General features: G+C 38.2%; 1 long non-coding RNA gene across 1 annotated transcript in view; it reads right to left on the bottom strand.

Annotated features, from left to right (window-relative positions):
* Positions 1-18,102: 18,102 nt before the first annotated feature.
* LOC105841354 (uncharacterized) overlaps positions 18,103-23,641 on the bottom strand; it is a 58,207-nt gene continuing 52,668 nt past the window's right edge. Inside the window, exon 3 of the long non-coding RNA XR_001139530.4 lies at positions 18,103-18,169. This is a non-coding gene — a long non-coding RNA (uncharacterized LOC105841354). The remainder of the gene's footprint in view (positions 18,170-23,641) is intronic.

Here is a 23,641-nt window from a genome sequence, read left to right as displayed (position 1 = left end):
GCTCTTGAACGATTCCATGCGACTCTTCGAAATCACATACGCATGTATTGCAATCGTCGTCATAAAAATTGGGATCAAATCATCCCTCTCGCTATTTTATGTCATAATACCTCAGTTAACTCTTCCACGGGTTATACTCCTCATGAACTGTTATTTGGTTTTAAGCCTCGTCCATTCTACTCGCTAAAACCAATCTCTGATTACACAGCTTGCGATTATTTAAAAGACTTAAACGAACGTTTAAAGGTCTCTAGAGAAACCGCTTTACAAAATCTAGAAAAGATGAAAGAAAAAGCGAAAGAACGCTATGACAATCAAATTAAGAATTCTGTAGAATATAAAATAGGTCATAAAGTTATGCTAAAAGTTCCTAATCCTAACAATCTAGATCCTAAATGGGAAGGCCCATACGAAATAGTTCGTGTTGGCTTCAATGAAAATTACCTAATTAAAAAGGGTGGAAAAACCCAATTAGTTCACTCAAATCGTCTTAGACCTTATCCTAATAACGATAATTCATCCTAAATTCTATTATTTCAAAATTCATAGTTTTTGTTAAAATTATAGTCTACTATATTTCATATTCTATTTTTAAGTTAGAAATATTTCTTTACAGAATAGGCCAATTTACAGCCATCCAAAATACAAATTCTTTTATACAATCCCTACCAAATCCTTATATTAGTTTTATTATTTGTTCGATTTCTAAAATGTTTATATACCTACACATTTACAAAATTTACAAATTTATTCAACATTCTATACAAAATCGTTATAATCGAAAACCGACTTTCGGAATTAAACCTTTACTTAGGCAAAAATTCACGTAATAAATGAGAATTGTTTGATGGCCTTAGCTCTGTTCTTAAATGGTTAATCGGTACACCTGATGCACAGGATGCTGAACATTATAATGAATGCATCAACTCTTTAGAAAAACGAGAATTAGATGTAATGAATCTAATGCAAAAACAATTACAAATTACATCTTCAACAATTAAAAACTTTAACGAATCTATATTCAAAATTACATACGACGAACAAATTATCAATGAAAATATTAATCGTCTAAACGAATATATTAACACTACAAAGAATACTGTATTCGATATTAAAATAAGTGAAGAAATTTCCACAATTTCCCTGCAAATTCTAGAATTAGTAACTAACTTAGAAAACGATATAAACGATTGTCTAACTAGTATTCTTTTTGCTAAATCAAATACTGTTCACCCATCGATAATTTCTCTCAAGCGTCTCTACGAAGAGCTTCTATTGTCAAATCATGTTAGAACAAATAAACGCTTAGTCACATCCGTAACATTAGATAATATTCATACCTTATTAGATTCTTCTACCTTATCAGCTTATGTTTACTCAAATCGCCTCGTATACATCTTAGAATTTCCCTTAGTTCTAAATGATAATTTTAAACTATATCATATTTATTCAATCCCTGTACAACATCCTAATCCCTCATATCACTCCACCATCCTACCAGAGCATATATTCTTAGCCACTAATCAAAATCAAGAAAAGTATATTTCTACAAGTTCGTTGGAAAACTGCAACAATTTCGCATCGAGACAACGGTTATGCAAAAATATGGTCGTCTATGAATCTACTTCAAGACCAATATGTGAACTTGAAGTCCTGCTAACAAAATCAAAATCAATTCCTAAATCATGCACAGTCACATCATTCCCTGCGGCGATAGCAACGTTTCAGCTGTTAGAAAGTGATAAATGGCTCTACGTATTAAGCACAGAAACTCAATGTGTACTTCAATGTAATGGTGAAGTGTCGAACCACAAACTCTATGGATCAGGAATCATAACGCTGCCAGCATCTTGCAAACTCCATACTGGCTACAGCACGCTTACAGCATTTAAATCAACAAATGAAAACATCACATATCCAATCGTCACACCGGATATAACAACTGACGATTGTTTCCAAGAATTAAAAAAATTTGAAATACCACATCTAATTCCAATTCCAATCAATGAGATCCCGTTGGACCCATTACAACAAATCAAGCACCATATTGACAAATATTCAGAGGAAATTAAGAAAATCAAAACACAAAATTTCATGAAGAAACATGAATCAAGTTTTTCATGGATCTATTTCTCGATCGGAATCACAATGCTTACATACATCTTATACAAAGTCTTCAAGAATTTTCCATGCTCATTTGCGACCCGAAGAAGGTCAAATAGCGGATGTATCCAGATTTTTAACAATTGCTTTGATAATTCTTCAAGAAGAAGAAATACACAAATTTCAATTCCAATGGCCAATATAGGTCATCCTACATCATGCATCTCCGACGACGAAGATGACATCGAAAATCCAGAAAATCCAGAAAATTCTCAAAGTTCGAGCACCAACGCTCAACCTTTGTTTTAAGGGGGGAGGTGTTATGTTATGCCCCTCACACTAGTACCTAAGTTATATATCAATTCTCATAAACACATAATGTACTCTAACTCTTAGTTCTTAAGTTCTAAATCATTGTTACTATATAACATACTTATTTCCTCATGTTACTGAATCATATGTATATTGTTTACTTTACATCAGATCTTCATTTGGAATTAGAACATTAGTTAATATTGTATTCCTTTCACATTGGTAAAATTCCGTCATTTATTAATTGTGTCCTTACGGATTCTAAATATGTTTACCAATAAGGTTCATAGTCTAAATGACTCATTTACTAATTGTTTAGTAAATACTATTCATGTATAAATTCTCTTTCTCCTTGAAACTTAAGAGTTCGTCATCAATCTTCAAACTTCTAACATCGTAACTCTGTCCGTGTAACATCAGATTTTTGTAAAGGATAAATAAATTCAGTGTATATTAAAATAAAGTTTTTTTAAAACTACAAAACCGCTCACCGCGTAACACCGGCATTAAGTCATAAAGTGATTATTTTATTTTATTTTGGACTTCAGGCTTTTATAATTAACACCACCACCCTACCTATTTCTGCCGTGAAGCAGTAATGCGTTTCGGTTTGAAGGGTGGGGCAGCCGTTGTAACTATACTTGAGACTTTAGAACTTATATCTCAAGGTGGGTGGCGCATTTACGTTGTGGATGGCTATGGGCTCCAATAACCACTTAACACCAGGTGGGTTGTGAGCTCGTCCACCCATCTAAGCAATAAAAAAAAAACTAATTTTGATCACACAACTTTGATTCTTAACTTTGTTAGTCATTTTCTTCTTCACTATTTGCTGTTTATTGCTTAATTTATGGACGTACTCCCTTAGCGATAAACTCAGAATCAGTGAGGCGTCCACGATGTCATTCCGAGATTGCGTTCCCGAAAGAGCTTTCTCGTATTACCACCGCGCCAATAGACTTAGATCCAGATAACAGCGTCTCTAGTAAACTGCGGTTGGCGAGTCATGCGGTCGACATATGGACATTTCGTTGCTTCATGCATATTTATAACTCTGCCGACCCCTCGAGCGGTGTGTCCGCGTAACGAACGAACAAATGAACTGGCGTTTTGTTAGCTGATACCATCGATAGCTTGTGGCATCTGGGATTCTGTTTTATCGGCAAGATTCCTGCGAAGCTCCCGTAATTGTGATGAATATTTCACGTATCTAGACGAATGTGAGCGGTTTTCATTTTGAATTAAATCATGAAAAGTCGATTTCGTTTGGAGCTTTACTGACCAACTGGGTCTAACAGCCTTGATGATCAGGATTTTAGGCATTAGTAGTGTATCACCAAAAAATAGTGAACACGGTCAAGATACTATCATTGTAACCTGCTGTACTTAACAAGATTGGAACAACATATTATATATAGGTCGTCACCCGAGTCTCGCCTTCGTCTGCCGCGAAGCGATCATGCACTCAAACATTGTTTTGTGTTTCGATATTAACAGCGCCAATCACGGTTTGTGTCCATTGAGTCCAGTAATTGTTTCGTAAGAGGATAAAATACATAGAACTGCTACTTAAAGCACGTTTGATACTCACTAAGGAACTCTCCTTTGCCGGATAGAACGATATTAACATTATTTCATCTCCGTACATACAGGTTCGTTATAATACTAAGCTACTGGTTTGTATAATTTGAAATGTTCCTTCCAATTTTCGTTACCGTGAAGCAGTCGCCCATTTCAATTGAAGGATAAAGTTTTATAAAATTCGAGACTTCAACTTCAAGTTGGACAGAGACATTTTCTTATCAACCTATCGAATGGAATAAAAAATGGTTTTTAATATATATATTTTTTTATTTCTCTTGTAGGCAGACGAGCATACGGCCCACCTGATTTAATGATATATTACCAATAAACCATCGAAAAAATCAAAGATACATTCCAAATATTCTTACTAGTAAGTAGCTAAATGAAAAAGCGAACTTCACGCGTGTATTGAATTCATATTAGTAATTTTATTACAGTTTACGAAACAATTCAAAATGTATTTAAAAACACTTTTGTTTAGCCTCTCTGCTGACGGTCATCTGTGAAATATGTTATCTATTTGGCAATATCTGAAATTTAATCATGTTGACCTCCATCTGATATAAATGCTTTTTGGTGACAAAAACAACTTCTCAATGATGTACATGTCTGTTCAACAAAGGCCATCGCTCCGTTGGTGAATATTCCGAAGGCCGTTTGATTAAATAGTGATTTTTACAATTAATTTTCTAAGTAAAATATAAAATACTCCAATTACCTACCGTGACGGTGCTGTGTTAAATATCAAGTAACGCTGTTTTTATTTAACTGCCACTTGCTATATCTTAATGGTTCATAATTACACTCTATGTTTCGGACAAAATGGTCGGTGAAAATTTTAAGTTCGTCCGTTTGTTTTTAGTGGTGAAATTTTGAATTTGAAAGGATTGATACTTTTTTGTGAGGTTGGAATAATAATTGCCTTTAGTGTGGCTCTCTGGGAATCTAGATCATAATACAAGTGAAGAGAGATGTGATTATTTGGATGAATATAGAATCGCAAATTTAATTATGACGTCTTCGTTTGAATCAAACTTAATCTTTGGTTCTGGCTATCAATGGAAACCAAGAAACCAAATTTGACAGCTGTCAATAATCATTATTTAAAACCCATACGACCCTGTCAGCAATATCATCAGTACCAAGTCACGTACAACCACCCTGACTGATCTTTAGTGCAACAGTAATGAGAACCAGTTTGAAGGGTGGGAAAATCGTTGTTAAACACAATGGTGACTTTGAGCTTTCCTTATCAGGTGGGTGGTGGTATATTGAACTTCTGGTGTACAGGAGCTCCTGTAACCATTTTTTTTGTACCTATTCTAGTAACCTCGAGTGGTTATTCTAGATTCACCGAACTAGTAGGTGAGCTCATTTGACGACGTTGCTCACCCTAGCAAGAGCAGTGTTTCGCAGAATCTACCACCAGATCAGAAACGCGACCCACTGAGATTATCCGGCGAGAAACTCAGTGGGCACCATTTAATAACCGTGAAATCTATTTAATTAAAAAAATAAGGTCACAAAATTTTTTTTTTTTTTTTTAAGTTAATTATGGAATTCTGATTGGATTATTCTTTAGATGATCGTCTTGTTGTCTAAAATGTCATCCGCTTGCGTACGCAAACTAAAAACAAATCAAATTTAATAAGACGCATACAATCCTAAATTCTCAGCGAAAATAAGTGTGTAACAAGTCGGTTGTCGGTTAATGACAGGCGTCGCCGTACGTAATTAGCCGCGGAAGGAAGTGCGCCGAGATCCGAACCGATACATGAATTTGCATAACATTGGCCACGGTGCAGTGGGTCCGTGAGCCCGCGGCGCGGGTCCGACGGGGTTATGACTGAACTGTTTTTTTTAAAAACTTTGTTACCTATTTCGGAAATTAAAAAATATTTAAAAGGTTGTCTGGAAAATACATCAAAATACTGCTATTGCTGTATCTGTATTTTTATAATAAGTCTTTATTAACAGTCTTAGTTAAAAGTAAATATACATACCACTTTTAAATAAAATAATTCAGTGCGATATTGATTTCATTCTCACGATGATTTTTTAATTTTTCAACACGGAACTGAAACGCAGACGCTCAGGAGAGAACCGAAGTCCCTATGTAGATACAGAGGTCTCCAACGATCGATGAGAACAGGATTATTAACAATCCTAAATGCCTTCTTGTATACACGGGTTTATAAGGAGTCAAATGAAAGTACATGTCGTTTGTGAGCTCCTGCCCTTTGAGAGCAGCTCTCTGTTCCAAGTCAGACTTGTATTTTGTAAAGCATAAACCAAAAATACTTGGAAAGTTTCAGATCGTTCCGCACGATAATCTTCTTCTTCTTAGTCGCATACTTCATTGCTGAAAGTCGTGCCCCTGAAAGCCCTTCGTGGCTCTTTGTACCATCAGCTTCCACTTCCTTCGGTTTTCGGCTTCTCTCAGGGCGGTCGCAACAGAGAGTCCAGTGTGCGCAGGTACCTGATCTGACCAATGGTTTGGTGGCCGGCCGGCGGGTCTTTTCCCTTATACCGTGCCCACCACAGTAAATTTTTCAAGGTTGTCTGGTGAAAGCAAACAATGAAACGAGAGTGGAGTAATCAATAATTTCCTATTCTATACTACGGTGTATGTGCTTAATTTTCCTTTATCGCCCTAAAACTTGTATATTTTCACCCCAAACTTAAATAAAGGTGGTAGATAGCAGTAATTACTGCAACAGGATGTGCGGTCGGGCGCTCCGACCAATCGGACGTCGTGTTGACAACCAGCGTAGGGACTGGTATTGTAAGGAGAATTTTATGTATATATGATATACCTAGTGGATCTTGTGAAAATGTTTAAGGCATTTGTGGGTAGCGGCTGTGTGTAGCTGTGTTTCTCTCATTACTGACAGAGTGGTGGTAATCTCTCACTATCAGGTGAACTGTATGCCGTCTCTCTAGATAGACAGTAAAAACCTGTTTATATTTATTTACTGGTGGTAGGACCTTTTTGCCTATTTCAGCCGTGAAGCAGTAATGCGTTTCGGTTTGAAGGGTAGGGCAGCCGTTGTAACTATACTGAGATATTAGAACTTATACCTTAAGGTGGGTGGCGGCATTTACGTTGTAGATGTCTATGAGCACCAGTAACCACTTAACACCAGATAGGCTGTGAGCTCGTCCACCCATCAACACAATAAAAAAAGAATAATACGTGAATGGTATGGGATTAAATGGTATTAAAAATAAGCAGTCCTTGAATATGAGGTATGTAAGATCCCTATGGACCAAGAGCACAAGTAAATGCCAAACATTTCCTTGGGCTCAGCCGCTTAAAGCAAGTTGGCCTGTAACCTCATATGAACACCTATGACAAAAAAAAACACTTGCTTTTGCTACAACGTTATGCTCAAACTTACCAAGAACGTATTTAACCGCGGCTGCAGTCGTGTTGATGTAGATCTTATCGATGATCAACAAGATATAGGCTTTATTTTTGGATCGTGTATTATTTTGATGTCCTTCCATTTGGTGTTAATCTATACTAATATTATAAAGCAGAAGAGTTTGTTTGTTTGAACGCGCTAATCTCAGGAACTACTGGTCCGATTTAAAAAATTCTTTCAGTGTTAGATAGCCCATTTATTGAAGAAGGCTATAGGCTATATAACATCACAGTAAGACCAATACAAGTGGAGCCCCAATAAAGAATGTTTCAAAATAGGGAGTTAAATAGCTCCTTAACACATTCTATAATTCTTTCACTTTCTATGTAAATGAAGTGGGGGGTAAAATTTAGCGTTATGTCAAAGTACCTATTCGACGCGGACGGAGTCGTAGGCAAAAGCTAGTGTATAATTATAATCCTAGATACAGGAAACTCGGCAACATGCTACATATTGTGCACAGGCAAATATTACTTTTTACTTTGCCTTTTATGGCACTTTTTCGGGCTAATAATATTGCTTTTTTTAGGATATCACATGATCTATTTTCCTGTTTCTGTACAATCCAGTTAAGATGTGCTTTTTTCTATCACTAAACTGAATCATTATGCCGGAAGTTAGTCTATGAATTCCTTTTCGAATACAGAAGAAGGAGGAAGTCTAAAGGAAAAATATCCTAGGTGAAAGGTAGCCTTTGTTTTTTTCTGTATCCCTGAAATGCATTCGACAAAATTTCATAATTAGTTAGGGAGTAGTTGCTTGAGCAATTAAGACTTCAAAGCATAGTAAAGAAACTCGTTTTTACGCTTAAAATATTAGTATGGAAATTTATGTAGCTATTATTATAGTGGCCAAATGAAATAGTTAATTCATTACTGACTGCGAACAGAAAATCTATTCCGAATGAAAATAAAGTAAGCGAGTTTTGGAAACGTTAATGTCCGGCGCGTCGTGGCCGCGCGGGTCGCTTCATATCTCCCCGTTGTTATTTCACATCGCGCCGCCTGTACAAATACTGCGCTACCCGAAATTATATCTACCGAATGTCTATTACTGAAGAGTATTTGGGAACTAGACGTGACTCGCGCATGTATCCACTAATCGTGCCCGAATACGCCGTAGTCTAATAACGAAATCGGATATGGTTTAAATTGGGGTAGGAACTAAAGATTTCAGTGAAAAAATCGTATACTTATACAGCAACGCATCGGTCTGCGACAGAAAATTCTGAAAATTGGATGTATTTATTCAAGCCCGTAACATGTGTTAAAAATTAGGAGGTCATCAATTAGGTTAGTACTAGGGGAAGCGTTGGCGCGGACGGAGTGGCCAAGTTGCGGGTTATATCTCCTGATACCTAATAAGTTAAGATCTTATGATAATACTTTGGATCAATATAACATCAATAACGCGGGTGCTATTAACTTGAATGGCTGAGGCTTTAGTTGTTGGCTTTTCTATAAACAAATGACATAAGAATGGCCCGTCTAGATCTATCCGTATTGCTCTGTGGAGTCAGTCGCAGGTTGGCCGGGTATGATTCGGCAGGCTTCATGCGATTACCTCACACCTGTCGCGTTCCCAGGGAATTTATAATTCGTGCGCAAACCCGGATCGTTTTAATTGTATTCACGGTACACCCGGATTTATTGCATATATACTTTGGTAATTTACATAAAACTACGCTTCAGATAATAGCGGTTTGAATGCAGTTTTTGACAATGTTTGAACTTTGAATTATGTAGGGGCTTTTGTACGGGTGTTTTATTGTGAGCTTAAGGAGGAGACGAGACTTAATTAAAATAACAATTGATTGACCATGTAGCCGCTCGCTTTAGAGACGGTACAAAATTGCAGTTTATTATCTTCGAGTCGCGGTCTCAACAGCTTGAAACCCAAAAAAATTGTGCTTCAGTAAATGACTGAATTAACAATCATGTAAATAGGGTCACAAGACGTTCTATTATTATTATTATTTACTAATTAGGCAAATTATAACTTCTGGGTGTTTATTTGAATTTCATGATGCTATTCTCGTACTTCGGAAGATTCTAATTATCTGGGAAGCCAGTCGCGGACAACTGGTGGTTACTGATGGTAGGATCACTTGTGAGTCCGCGCGGATAGGTACCACCGCCCTGCCTATTTCTGCCGTGAAGCAGTAATGCGTTTCGGTTTGAAGGGTGGGGCAGCCGTTGTAACTATACTGAGACTTTAGAACTTGTATCTCAAGGTGGGTGGCGCGTCTACGTTGTAGATATCTATAGGCTCCAGTAACCACTTAACACCAGGTGGGCTGTGAGGTCGTCCAGCCATTTAAGCAACAACAAAAAAAAGTAAGTTACTGTAGCGGTAGCTATCGTAGAGTAGAAGAAATCCTGAAAAACTTGACGCGCGCTAACGGCATGTACAGTCTGCCGAGCAATGACACTGACAATGTGTGGAAGATCTTCTCTCTGTCGTTTCCCTCAAAATACATTTTATTTAAATAAAAGTGGTAACCGCCCGCCGTATAGTCATCGCTCGATTTGAATACCCCGGGCGTCTTATTCTTTAGCAATCAGACGCTTTTAAATAGTTTAACAAAACCTTCGTTTTTTTGGTAGCCCGCTTACTCAAAGCTGCTGTCTTTTAAAGTTAAAGTCTTTGGACTAAGCGCGCTTATTGGAAATTCTCTACACTACATGTTCAAAGGATATATCGTACTTTATCTGAGTTACATAAGTGTTTCAAAACAATACCATAAATCTGCCGCTGTGGCTCATAGCACATCATTATGTGCAGCTACTTATTCGCCGTAAGATTGGAAGGTGTGTTGCAACGATTTACCGGTGGGCCGGTGCGTGAAATGAAACGTCGCGGACCAACAGTCGCGCGCGTGCCCTGTTATATGAAACGCTAGATTATAAGCTAACAAGCAATTATTTGAGGAGAAGATCATTTAGTATTAAAGCTATCTAACTACTAGCCCGATGTTCGAATGTCGACAAATAATGCTTTAGTCCTCCGCGACCACGGACACCATCAAGTATTCAAAACGTAGAAAATTAAAAAAAAAATTAAAATAATCAACGCGAGAATAAGCCGTAAATTAGTGTTAATTGCAAATTAAATTGTTGGCGAGCTAAACTAATATCCTCTGGTCTTATCTTACTGCTGCCAGGTGAGCCCGCATAGATAGCCCTCAAGGTTCTGTACATTTCTTCTGCAAGCCGAGCGTGTGGTCCGGTTGATATAATGAATACCTCCCTCTTACCCCATAGACACAGCCCACTGAGTTTCTCGCCGGATCTTCTCAGTGGGTCGCGTTTCCGATCCGATGATAGATTCTGCGAAGAACTGCTCTTGCTAGAGCCAATGTTAGCAACGCCGTCGGTTTGAGCCCCGAGAGCTCACCTACTAGTTAAGGTTACGCTGAAATAGCCTCTCAAGGCTATCAGCATGGGTAGGAAAAAAAGCGTCTTATTGTGACTGGCAGCATTCACGGCTTGATGTGAGCTCGTCTACCTATGGAACCATTCGACACATCAAAATTTTTATGAAAATTTTAAGAACTTCACTTTCATTCTATATATGTGAAATGTGTAAATAGCTCACGCGCTAAACCAGTACACACAGAGCCTGTACACAGTATGTATTGTACCCCTCTAGCGCGAACAACGACAAGTCACTCACGCATGACCCCAGGTGTCTGTAAGCGGTCATTTCTGTTTATTTCACGGGTCGACGAACGCCGCGACGTGGAATATGTAAATGCACATAGCCTATTTATGTTCATAAGAGAGGCCTCGGAACGTTAAAAGGGGACATTTTGATAGAAATTCAGATCTCCGATATAGGAAGCTATTTTTTTTTATTGCTTAGTTGGGTGGTCGAGCTTACAGCCCACCTGGTGCTAAGAGTGGTTACAGGAGCCCATAGATATATACGACGTAAATGCGCCACCCACCTTGAGATATCAGTTCTAAGGTCTCAAGTATAGTTACAACGGCTGCACCACCCTTCAAACCGAAACGCATTACTGCTTCACGGCAGAAATAGGTGGGGTGGTGATACCTACCCGCGCAGACTCACAAGAGGTCCTGCCACCAGTAACAGATTAGTATAAAGAACTTTTAAAAAAGTTCAATAATTTGAACAGATTTCATTGCTCACAGCATTTGGTTTTTTAACGATAATCTCATAATGATCGTAATAATATTTGTGTGACAATGTATTAATATAATCCGTATATATAATAATAAAGTGTATTGGTCATATGTACCGGTATCGGGCGGGCGCGCTCTGTGGAAACAAAAAATACCGATTTGAGCGCCTCAACTCGGACTCATGTTTAATTTATAAACTTTTAATGAAGCAAGGTCATCTGAATTCATTTCCTTCGCTAATACGTACGGACTTTAACACACATTGTGTTACGTAAGTTATGCTTAATTAAGTTTGTGTGTGTGTATATATTTTTTAGCCCGTTATTTTGAATTAGCATTTTCAACAACGAAATAAATGTACCGCACTGTTTGTAGTTCTGCTATTCGATAATAGATGGCGCTAAGCGTTGTAAAATCTGTTTCTTATTTTTTATAACGTTATTAATTGATATAATATTTTTTTATATTCCATGAAAGTTACACAAAGTGCAAGATGGTTTCTTAAATCCGAATAGAATCATAAAACCGTCATAAATCGTACCACGTCATAAAACAATTTGGAAGATTGAAGATACCATTTTAGTAATTTATTTAGTATTTATTGAGGGAACAGTTATAATATATAAGTTGTATAATGCAATGAAAAGCAATGAGAGCGATGTTACCACAATCACCTTATCAAGGAAATACTTTACCCAAGATATCTTTGGTGTTGAAATCATCATCGCCTACTGACAATGACTCTAAATTATTGTCCCACTTGGAAAATAGTACAAAACTACAAATTCTGTATTTGAATAATTAAATCGGAATTTAACCTTTCTATAAGCACAGTTTTTTTTATTGTCCTTATAGGTAGACGGGTATACGGCCCACCTGATGATGAGTGGTTACCGTCGTTCATGGACTTCATCAATACCAGCCTGCTGCCTTCGTTTAAAATAATATTTCGTTTTACCACCCCTAACGATCTGACTCACACATAACTGCCTTAGATATGAACAACTGCTATTCTAGCCTAAAGCCGGATCAAATTAAACTCAACGTACTAATATCTCAAAGTGCGTCAAATGTCTTAAAGAAACCTGTGTTAACAACTTCAAAATACTACAAAATGCACACACACATTCACGAACACACAGCTTGTGTGCGACGCCGTGGAAATTGACTCGTCTTTGTGCGAGTTTTCCCTCGCGTCTGTGTGTGTGCTTGCGCGCCATCCTTCTCGCACGAGCTGCCACGCGACGCCGTCCTTTCAATATAATTACCTATACGATGGAGATTTCATAATTTTAGAACATCAGCTTCAATCACAGGAGTGCAGGTCAACGAACTCCAGCAATGCACTGGCGGTAATTAAGATTGACGCTAAATTTTTAAGTGAATCAACATTTTTCTTTTTGAATAAATTAAGTTGAAAACTTTATCGAGCTGGTTAAATATTTTACAGCGCTACCTGTGGCTAGTGAAGCAATTATATGATTAACGAGAAACCTGATCGCACTCCGTCAAACGCTTCGGCAAATGAGCATAAGCGGTGCTAATTAAAACGTCATTTATCAGTCAAGTTATAAATTTAAATTAAGGAAGAATATTGGAAGTAAACAACTTAAAAGTCAATATCATCACGAATGTTTTTTTTGGAATTGCAAACTCGCAAAACTAGTTAGGACAGTAGTTACCATTCACATTGACTAAGTTATTGACAAGACTAATTAACTGTCGATTGTAAGTATTCGCGGATACGTCTCACGTTACAGTTTTAAAAGAAAAATTTCATGATCCTGGTATATGTTCAAAATTCTTCTGTTAATTATTACATTAACTGTTAAATAAGTAAAATAGGACGCCATGATGCACGTTACACGTCATATTTTTCTCGACGCCTCGTAAAATAAGCTGCCATTGAAAATTACAATCCGAATTATGTTCATAAAACAATAGTGTACTTCAAATCGGTACGCATTACTATCATGATAACGTTCGCTCTGTGCAAGTTAGACCAATAGTAGTGAATAACTTTGGTTTGGTACGTGGGGGGTGGTGGGGGGCGTTGGGCGGCGCCGCGCATGCGTCCCGTTGTCAAGACAACCGCACGTAACGGTCCGTGTGTGCGTAATCGTGCTTATAGTCCATACCCTGTTACCTGGTGCGGGTTTTTAGTTGGGACGGCTTTATTTTCTTAGAAATTGAAACACTTGCTGAGGTTATGAGTTGTAGATATTAGAGATAGAGAGAGAGAGAGAGAGAGTGTTCTTTATTGTACACCAAAAAAAAAACAATACGATACATTAAATACAAAAAAAGTATAATTGGCTGTCTTATCGCTAAGACTAGTAAGTAGAGTAGACGTTAAGATATTTGTGACTTTTTTACAGTTTATTATGTAGTCTAATGGCGCGTTCGATCTTGCGTTCATTTATACATTAGATCTTCTTCACCGTTTCAAATACAATATGTGTTCACGAACAGCTATGAAAAATGTGGTAAAAAGTTCTCTTCACTTGTTATATTTCAAAATTGCATGTAAAATTAAATCACCGAAAAAAATTCAAACCGAAAACAATGGATGACGTCACAGACGCTCAGCCATCCACAGCGTATAGACTATACAGTGTGTGTGTATAGAGCTACGCACACAGCAACAGAGACACGTGTTGGTGTCACACGCACACACGCCAATCGCTACGCCCAGCCGTAATATGTACGTAGGAAAACTCCTCGGAGACTAGAGTTTTACAATGCGATTTTCTTCAGAAAGCTTCGGCTGTAAAGCGTTCTTAAAGGGCGTCGATAGGCCGTAGAGGCCCTTTGTGCTAAGCTCGAGGGACAGCTTGAAATCGTAAAAAAAGAAATCTATAATGATTGATTTTTATACTATTTTTAATAGTCGATTTTAGTATACTTTGCATAGTTTGAATTAAAATTGAATTGTGCTTAGTGGTTTATGGTCAAATCGGTTAAGAATTTTACATACTGATGTGTGACGTGTCTACATCGAAAAACGTCTTTATGAAAATTAATTAGTGGAAAAACCAAATAAAAGAATTACACTTATTTAATTGCGATCAAACTTAACCTCTTATATTTATGAGCGAATGTATCAGGCTCTATTGGAAGTGCGCTTCAAAATATAAGCTTGACTCTTTTTGCATGAATTTGTTTTGTGGTATTTGCACATTTTTAAAAATTTCCTATTAAACATATGGTTTAAGGTGGTTTAATTTGTTTTAAATAAAACATTTATCTTGTCTTAATCAATAAGATATGAACTGATATCTAATAAAACTCTGACTCTAATGCAGCTCTTGGTCTTCATACACAAAGTCCTTTAGCACAAACCGGCGGCCATGTTAGCTCGGAGACTTAAATGAAAATTATCATGCTGCGTCCGGACGCAGTTATTTGGGGCAAAAAGCCCAAAAAAGCCTTAAAAAATCAATGCAGGAGCCAAATAAGCATCGGGAAGGTCACGGCCTCATCGATCCGACGTAGAAAGTGAGAACAGCAGCCACTACTAACACCGTCCCGCTGGCTATGCAGCCTGAATTAATCGCGCATATATTTGAATACATTTGAACGCGCGGTTCGGCACGGTGTCGTCGCCCTTTTAAGATTTAGAGCCTTTTGTTGACTGCGTTTTTCGAGGAAACTTTGTGTGTTGTGTTGTATGAAGTAAGACTCATAATAATCATATAATTTTCAAGTTCAACCTGGCGCAGCATCGAACAGACACGTACTCATCAGTTCCTGTATATGGGGTGAGGACAGATCTTACACAACAATATTTGCCAGACTTCAAATCAGAAGAAACAGGTATTACGTCCTTGTCTACTCATGTAACATACTCGTTTTACTGGTGATAGGACCTCTTGTGAGTCCGCGCGGGTGGGTACCACCACCCTGCCTATTTCTGCCGTGAAACAGTAATGCGTTTCGGCTTGAAGGGTAGGGCAGCTGTTGAAACTATACTTGAGACCTTAGAACTGATATCTCAGGATGGATGGCGCATTTACGTTGTAGATGTCTATGGGCTCCAGTAACCACTGAACATCAGGTGGGCTGTGAGCTCGTCCACCCATCTAAGCAATTAAAAAAATATATATATTCAGCATCTACAGCAGTAATTCGTAGTAAAGAATCTCAACTACCTACATAAGCGTCCTTTTATTTCCAATCCTGCGAATCAGGAGCGCTGAGATCTTCTTAAGTAAAATAAATTCAACCAAATATTAACTGTTAAATGAAGCGAGGATGATGTAACATAACTTTATTTTAATGATTGTAAAACATATTTATCTGAGAATTATACTAAAGATGAAGTACTTAGAATTCTTCCTAAATAAATTATCCTTAAATAAACAAATTTCCCTTCATCGTACCACAGAGTGTGGAGCAATGTTTAGTCTCCAAGACATTTGACCTAGAAGTATGTTTAAGAGGGGCCCTCGAGCGCTCACCCTAACAAATCTATCTGTCTATCCCCGAATTTGATGAAAATGAACATGACTTTAATCAATTTTAAATGTTATATAATTAATAAATATACAGATGATGTTATAGCTCACCTTAGATCATAAACTATAGATCTCGATAGTATTGATACAAAAGCTGTATTAATTAGGAAGAAATTTCACGGATGATATGGAGGTAGTAACGACCCGTGCTTGCTTGCACCGCGTTACACAGTCATGCTTCAGATAAGAACTGGTCAGTTTGGAGTTAGAGGGTTAAGTAGGAACATAGTAGGGGTACTTAACACTACATGGACCATAGTTCAAATATATACGCAACTAAATTAAATACATATTGTTAACATTATCGTTCCTCCTCCTCAAGTCCTTCCCTCCCCTTTTTTTTCCTACCTATGCTGATGGCCTTGAGAGACTATTTCAGCTTCACCCTAATGTGTGTAGGTGAGCTCACGAGGCTCAAACCAGAGTGTTGCTAACACTGACCCTAGCAAGATCAGTGCTTCGCAGAATCTACCACCGGATCGGAAACGCGACCCACTGAGAAGATCCGGCGAGAAACTCAGTGGGCTTTGTCTATGGGTTAATTCGTTAATCAAGCCCTTTGTCGTAAGCGACGGGTTCGACGAGGACGGTGACCGGTGCTTGTGGTGCCTAAAAGAACCGTTAATGGAACGGGAGGATCCGTAATGACGTGCTTTGGGCGACGTCGACTGTTGACCATTCGGTCTACAGGATCGGGTATGTAGTTTTCAGCGGCCACGACAAGAGGGTTTTAATGTCGTACCGCCTTCTCGAAGTTTTCCCTCACTGTTGAGTATCGTGGCTTTGACCGAAACGCTGCAGTAATCTCCCCTACTTCTATGTATCTTCGCTCTCCATCGTGCCTGATGGAAAGCCTGAGACATTGGTATTTTGAGTTCTTCGGCCATTTGGTCTGACTAACTTCTTCTCCGAGGGCTTTTACCTTTTTCGTTTCCAGTAAGCCCTTTTCAAGATCATTTATATTTCGTCGCGTCATGTGACTGAAGTACCCTAGTGCCCTGTAGAGTCAGATTGTAGAGAAGGGTTGGTGATTTGCGATCTTGAGTTGTTTCCAAATGAAGACATTAATTAGTACGTCGACCCGTTCAGGGAATGCAGAGCATTTTTCACCAGCACCACGTCTCCAAGCCGTCTATTTGTTTCAAGCCGCGTCTAGCCGTTTGTGTCAAGTCTTAGGAGTCAAGCCTTAGGACACCTTACAATATTATGGGGAAGACTAATGTACGGATTATGTGAATTCTAGGGTTTCTTTGAATGTTGTGGTCTTTCTATATCTAGACTAATGAAGACTAATGTACGGATTATGTGAATTCTAGGGTTTCTTTGAATGTTGTGGTCTTTCTATATCTAGGCAAATTTAGTCGTGACGGTCTTGTCCATTTCAATGCATCACCGAATTTCTTATTCACGTCCTCCTCTGTTGCCGATCACTAAGCTAAGATATTGAAATTCATGAATTGTCGCACACTCGTCTACTAGCCAGTAAACTGTGTTATATCAAATCTGTCAACCACCATCAATTTGCTCTTATTTTATGTATACTGAGACCAAGAACTTGGCAGTAGGCATCAGCTTGGCTATGACCCTAATATAAATGACATGCATGAGTGCCAGTGACCAATAAAAAAGTGTATTTGTTTAATGGCGACTTTCGAAGTGACAGCTATAAAAAGGAACTTATTAACACCAATACGTGAAAACATTAAATGATGGTACTCTTAATTTTATTAAACATATCCTATTCATCCAATCGATACCTATGATTGTGTCGCGATAGAACGGCCGAGATATATAATATGTAATTTATCCGTAATATTACATATTCAAGCTCTAGCGGAGTAAGCTTTTCCAATATATGTATATGTTTATGTACCACTCAACATACGAACTGGGCCTAAATCACGTTTATTCGTCTCTAATATGGGCTCGACGTGACTACTCCAACACCATCACGGATTAAAAGCAATCTAGTTTTATTAAGGATGAAAATGTTCAAAATAAAACACAATATGACACGAAGAATCTCGTATATTTATCATAAAGTGTCCGTACGTCTCCTCCGGTCGGTGTCGACAGCCTGCGAACAAAAAAGCCTCCTTTTAATAAAAACCGAAGACAATTGACGTCGCCTCCGTGTCCAGTGAAGGACCCGAAGCGGGTTAGAGTTGTGCTGTAGACATATGAAGCTATGGCTTGCTATATTGTAAAATATTTAGCTATATTACACAGTACACGTGTAGTGGTATCACGTGTGTCTTCCATAAGAGATTGCTTTTTTTTTCCTATCTATGCTGATAGCCTTGAGAGGCTATTTCAGCTAACGTGTAGGTGAGCTCACGGGGCTCAAACCGGAGTGTTGCTAACACTGACCCTAGCAAGAGCAGTGCTTTGCAGAATCTACCACCGGATCGGAAACGGGACCCACTGAGAAGATCCAGCGAGAAACTCAGTGGGCTGAAGAGATTGCAAGTTTGAGACTGTGCAAACTGTTTTCGGTTTTAAAGTCATATTTACGTAACGTGTCTTATTTGTCATATTATTAGTACAAGCGAGCGATTAATATCGAGCGATGTCGGTGTTTCATTTTCACAGGCAGGTACCAATTTTTCTAATGAAATACGTATCTGACTCGTGTTCAAGAATGACTTCTACGATGAAGGAAGAATGTCGGGAAATTAAAGTCAAATCTGCAAAATTCAAAATTTGCGTAATAACTACCTATACAATTGAGTCATAAGCCTCATGCCTCAAAGAGGGAGGTGGTATTCACGTCATGTGTGATTTTTATTGGCTCTGGAACCACTTAACTCCGCATGAATGGGAGCTCCTTAATCAGTTTCTGTAAAAAAATTTTGACTACAACGCGGATACTATGGGCTATATTGAGATATATTGAGGTGGTCTTCATTGTGCTAAAATAATGGGTATCCCCCTTAATACAGAATTATCGAGTCGATCAAGTCACGCGGGCAGAAAAAAAACCTATTTCGGCGCTACCACCGTAATTTCCGAGTACCTATTAAAAATTTTAAATATTTTCGCTAAAACTAGTAGGACACAATCCTAGTCCTCATATCGTCTTCGGAATACGTAACGAATGTTGGAAACTATGGAAAGTCGAGCGATTGTCACAACAATCTTATTACTATTCGAGCCGCGTCACACACGCGCAGACTCTCGTACACGGCTGTACACGCATTACTGAAAGTACACTCTCCGGTACTCTCGGTCGAGGTTGCGTACGCAGACTGGACGAATTAGCCAGAAAAGAAACTTTGTGTGAGATGGAAAATAATTAAATTAAATTTTTATTCGAGCCGTTATGGGTATTCGGGATTTTCCCTTTTTTTAAAAGAAGTTTTCACAAAAAAAAGGATGTGTGATTTACTGTCGGTTTAATATTAAATATTTTAGCATACAAAATTTCGATATTACCCAATAACGTGTTTGTCGCGACGGGGATTGAAAATGGACTGAGCGTACTAGGAACTATACTTACTGCTTGTCCTTGAAAACACTGACTGAGTGGGAAAATAGGGATGCTTCAGCAGTACAGGATGCAAGGACGTCTTATAACAGAATGGTGCATAAAACATCCTATAAGTAGAGAATAACAAAAGCAGAAGCGTCAGTCTTAGACAACGACAACACTACAGGACTGTTGGTGGAATAATTCGAATTGCGTACTAGATATACATAATATAAGTATCTACTATACATCTACTGTAGCCGCAAAATTTTATGAAATTGCATTTCATGAGCCCGCTTTAAAAAACAGGTCTCATCCAAAGAGTGATGAACGGAAGATGGTCGTTTCGTATATGCAATGGCCTCCGTAAGACGAGAAGAAGTGGAAGAGTGATGACATCGTGCAAAGTGCGGGAAATTTGTAGCTTAGATTTGCACAAGAATCAACCTGATATAAATATCCCCACTTTAGGCACAAAAACTGACCATTACACCTAAAAGTACTACTAAAATATGTCACAAAACTAAAAACTAAAATGTGTAACTTAAGTAAGGGACAAATAAAGTTTTTCACAAGTATTGTGATAGTACCGACTAGCTTCCTACCGCAAAGTAGTCATGCGTTCTACGCTTGAACGATGGAGTGTTCTATGGTACATTACGCTTAAGGTCTGGAATTTATGAACAAAAATTAGTCGTAAAATTTTGTATACCGTGAAAGCTGTAACGATTAATATCGCATGTCAACGATTTTTGTATATTGTTGTTTCATATCTAATCTGTGACAAACAAAATCGACAAAGTATCGGAGTGTGTACGCGCTCCGTCATTACCCGCGCGGCCATTCCGGCCTAGTTGTTGTCTGCCGATGCCATCTCCAGATATTGGAGTTTAGCATCCATCCGATACGGTGGCACTTTAGCACTTTATTCCAGATTAAAGCTATCCCTGGATCTTCAGGGATTACTCAAAGATTATCAGGTTCTAAAAGCTTAAAAGTAATGTCGTTTTGAGATAGCTCGGCTACATGAGCTTTCTGGTCTGTTAAATATTTTTGTGGTAGTCAAAAACAGTCTAACAATAAAAACTTAATTTTTTTTCTTCACTGACTCGCGACAAGCGTTGTCGAATCTAAATTTGATTGAATCTTTTTTCGGTCGTTCTGTGAATTTCCGAATACATATTTCGGAAAACCCGATTGTCAACATCACTATTACGGGCTATTACAAATATAATTGAACAACAAAAATTTGCCAAAACGGTTTAGTTGTTCTCAAGTGACCCGTATATTAATAACCAACATTAATTTTTATTTTTTTTATATTAAATTATTTCCTGTCGCACATACATACAATATGTAGTCAGCTGACTGGAGAAGCTACCTAGAATATATTATATAGTACGGTAAACTTTATTGACAACTTGGAACTCATCGACGTATCGACGTTAATGTCGCTAAGCTAAGCTATATTATATTATAATTCACAACACTTCCTATAGCTTTTTGTGATTCCGAAATATACTCAATATGTACAAATTTCAAACTTGATACATATTGATATTAATGCTCGTGTTATTCAATACTAATGAACGAAGAATAAAATTTCTTTTTTTTTACATTATTCATTACGGTTATATAGTTTCTGTCATTGATTTTTTTTTGAAAAAAAATCACTAATTAGTCTGAACTACTAATATTTTGTGTTAGAACAGTGAGAACAGTGTTTCAGATTGCTTTAAAACTGACCAGAAAATACTTTTCTCTCACACACTCACATGATAGTGTGTAACTCTATGATAGACAAAAACATTAGGCAGAATTTGATTTGACTAACACGAATCCTTTGACGGTTGAAGTTAATGCATGAAATATTGAAAACTTTTAAAATATTTAAAAGACATCTACGCTGTTGTGACTGCTGAAGACTACAATGTATCCCCCGCCGCCCCACCTCCCGCCTCCTAGGGCGTTGACCTTGCTATTGCTATGCGAAACACGCGCTATACTTTTCTCGCTAGAATAAGGTCACAGTCACTGCTTTCCGGGAGGTTACGTGGCTTATCTCTGGTTTAAGAAAATAAAATATTTATCTGTGAAATACTAAAGTATTTTCAAAACATTTTAGTATACCGTACCAAATTTTTCCTTAACATGTTAATAAAAAATATATATATTAAAAGTTGATATCCGGAATAGTTTATCGTGTATCAGCGTAAACTAGGCCTTATGAATAAACATAGAGCAGGAATAACTGTGCCGCGATATGCCTTTGCATTGACAACTTCAAACAGGATAGAAAGAGACAAAACTCCGCGTTTATTATATAAGACTTTAAAACCTTATGAAATGCATAAAAGTAGTAACTTTAGCAGCTATAGTTCTAGTTAGACCAGATGAATTAATCGACGTCTAAACGTAATCAGGTATATTTAAGAACCATTCAGAAGAGCTGTGATCCGTCCGTGACCCGTACTCGTGCGAGTTAACATAACAGATATTTTCCAAGTTTCACGGCCACAGAAGTCGGTTTTCTCCTCACATCTGTGCGTAGCGAGACAGTCGCGAGACGCGAGTCCACAGAATCCGAGCCTTATGCATTTTACATGAGCCCCCTCAGCCCGTCGGTGAGAGCGAAACAAAACACCCACACAGCCTAATTACTTGTTTGTAAACACGTGCTCGTGTGTGTGTGTTTGCTTATCGAGGATTCCTCTTGTCTTGAAGATTACAGCTCTTCACCCGTGAAAATTAGATAATTTGCGAAGCGGTCTGTATTCAAAAGATTCAGAATACAGACCAAGATATGAACGCGTGGGAGGCCCATCACCATTTCCGTCACAAGGATCACTCGGAACTCTCCTATCGAATAACGCGACTGTGTGCCGACGTTCAAATTCTGTGTACCTACTCATTTCCAAGTACCTAAACAGCATTATTCCAATATTCCAAAATGTTTTGATTAAATGTCTCGTTCAAAGAATAGTAACATAATAGTGTAATAAAATCATCATGATCATTCTTTCCTATGGGGTGTAGGGCTCGAATCAAATCCTTCCATTTACATCGGTCTTGGGCAATCTGTTCTAGCTCCTCCCGCGTCATGCCCAAGACGCCTAGCTCCTGCTCCACCGAGCGACGCCAAGCTGTTGTGTAATAAAATAAAACGCGCAATTATTTTACTTCATCATCATATAAACTAGACCCTATAAACCTATAGATGATCAGCAGTGGACAATTTGAAGTTGAAATCACAACGAAGATGAGGTGTGAGTCTCTAGTCGCCTTCTTTATTTATTCCAAGCGGAGGAGTTTTTAAAGTGTTACGCAATCATACAGCTATTTGAATCTTTGTATCGTTACAAATACAGACATACAAAAAGAGATTAATACAGACATAAAACAAAGTGAACCTAGCCCAGGTGGTGAAAAGCGATTCTGAACTTTGCACCCAATAATCATGAAACATAAATAATGTCAGTCGAATAATGACTCAAATTTAGAAGCCAGACATTCGTATTATCGCTAAACAAAAGAGTTAGTTACTGGCGGTAGAACCTCTTGTGAGTCCGTACGGGTTGGTACCACCGTCCTGCCTATTTCTGCCGTGAAGCAGTAAGGCGTTTCGGTTTGAAGGGTGGGGCAGCCGTTGTAACTATACTGAGACCTTAGAGCTTATATCTCAAGGTGGGTGGCGCATTTACTTTGTAGATATCTATGGGCTCCAGTAACCACTTAACACCAGGTGGGCTGTGAGCTCGTCACCCAATCTGAGCAATAAATAAAAAAAAGTTTATTATCGTTTGGTCGCGTCTAAAGAACAAGCAGGATGCTGAGGTCCGACAGTAAGTTCGTAATAAAATTGCATTCGTAACTAGAGTATTTCTGTTGAAAACAAAGTCTCGGTTCGCTCGATGTCAAGGGCCTCTCGTTTTGCATACTACGTTTGGGTGAGAGAGGGTTCATTAGCATTTTGGCGTGGTGCGACGAAAAACAGGCGCCCGAGAGTACGACTCGAGTGTTCAGGGTATAATGACGTTCCTCTGTCCATGTTCTCAACAAGATCTCATTCATTCTTAGAGA

Source organism: Bombyx mori, chromosome 22 (assembly GCF_030269925.1).
Source record: "Bombyx mori chromosome 22, ASM3026992v2".
Classification (NCBI taxonomy): Eukaryota; Metazoa; Arthropoda; class Insecta; order Lepidoptera; family Bombycidae; genus Bombyx; species Bombyx mori.
Note: the sequence above shows the minus strand (reverse complement) of the source record. Positions and strands in the feature narration are given on the sequence as shown.